This window comes from Sitophilus oryzae, unplaced genomic scaffold (genome assembly GCF_002938485.1).
Source record: "Sitophilus oryzae breed Bouriz unplaced genomic scaffold, Soryzae_2.0 scaffold_1576_pilon_pilon, whole genome shotgun sequence".
NCBI lineage: Eukaryota > Metazoa > Arthropoda > Insecta > Coleoptera > Curculionidae > Sitophilus > Sitophilus oryzae.
This window is the reverse complement of record NW_022146254.1, coordinates 14729342-14730976: the sequence shown is the minus strand read 5'-3', so window position 1 is coordinate 14730976 and position 1635 is coordinate 14729342.

Below are 1635 nucleotides of genomic sequence, written 5' to 3'. Positions count from 1 at the left end.
TACCACTCCTAGAAAGGAGAAAGGAGAAGGACACATAAGATACACTTGGTCGGCAAATGGTCGGTGTGTCTACGCTGAGGCTATCCGCGCGTGCGCACACCTTCATTTCATGCTAGAATGTAGACACAACAGTACACTATTACAAAGTGTCTATATAGATATTTATATTATATGTACACGTAACATTTTTACAAGGTGTGTACTATAGGCACAACTATGATACGAAGTATCACATATACATATGACTTATACATTGTATGTCTCATATACCGACGTCAGATTTCATCATTTTAATAATTATTTGTTACGTTACAAAAAACTCTTTAGAATCTTGAGTGCATACGGTATACAACTAGTAAACACTGTATCACACAATTCTATCAATATAAACCTGCGTGTATCTCATATGTTAGAACTAGATGAACACTTAGGTTCACTTTAACATGTTTTGTTTCTCATGTGTCTCCTTTGTAGAAACGTAATTTCATTTGGACGTGCTGTATGGGATAGCTAATATAACAACTGTGTGTCATATGTTTACAAAAATCTAAGTACAATCTGTGGTGCAATGTTGTAGTCTTTTTTTTTCTTTTTTTTATGTTTTTTTCAGTGTAGAAATGGAAAAAACTTCCCCTAGGAGATGCAAGACCTTGTCGTTGGTGGGGAAGCTCCTGGTCAGGTGCTGGGGGGAATCCCCCTAGCACCTGGCTTGGTCTAACAAGCATCTCACTTATCGTCTTGTCCCTGGCTGTAGTGTCGTGGCCAGGGAATTGCACCCAGACATATTATAACGATGCCGGACGAGGCTACCCCTGTCCGTCATGCCAGGCACCCTCTACTGACTGTGGTCATGTGTCGCGGGTAGAGGGTGTGGGGGTCTTGGCTTAACCGCCTGGACAAAGAGCAGACAACCTCACCAAAAACCTAAATCCTACGATGGCGGGACCAGGTCAAAGGGATGCGTGGCTATATACTGGTCTGATACTGGCCTCAACCTTAGGGCATCAGGGGGCACCCCATTGTATTTACCCCTTACTTCTACATGCGGGGCTCTGTAGAAGTGGACCGACTATCCTAGCGACTCGTGGGAGCACTATGAGATCTAGCATTAAAAACACCACCGGTGAAGCTGTGGGGAAGCTCCCTAGCGACACTGGGAACATTACAAATGAAAGTTCCAAGGGACCAAATCCAAGGAAAACTACAAGAGGAGCGGCTGACACTTGCTTGGGATCATCCTCCACAAGTGGCACACAAGCTACCACCTTCTCCAGCACGGGTCGGGAGCCTACCCCTAGACCCAATAAGTGACACAAGCTACCGTTTCGCCTACCCGGCCTGGGTCAACCAGGCGGGCTAGACGATCCTCTGAGAGTAGGTCTTAGCGGAACAGAAGCACGGAGATACCTCCGACTGATCCACGAAGGACTTGCTGCAGAGGAAGCAAAAGCGAAAACGCTCCTCCAAAAAGGGGAGAGTAAAGAAACCAAGAAACAACCTGACTCATCTCCATCAAAGGGCAAGAGAGGGAGCGAGAACCTCTCACCTCTTCTCCGGCAGGGAGAGCAAAAAGCCAGGATGGAAAGCCGTCCAACACCGGGAGGCAAGCGTTTCACCAGCCTTGCCGCTATTGCT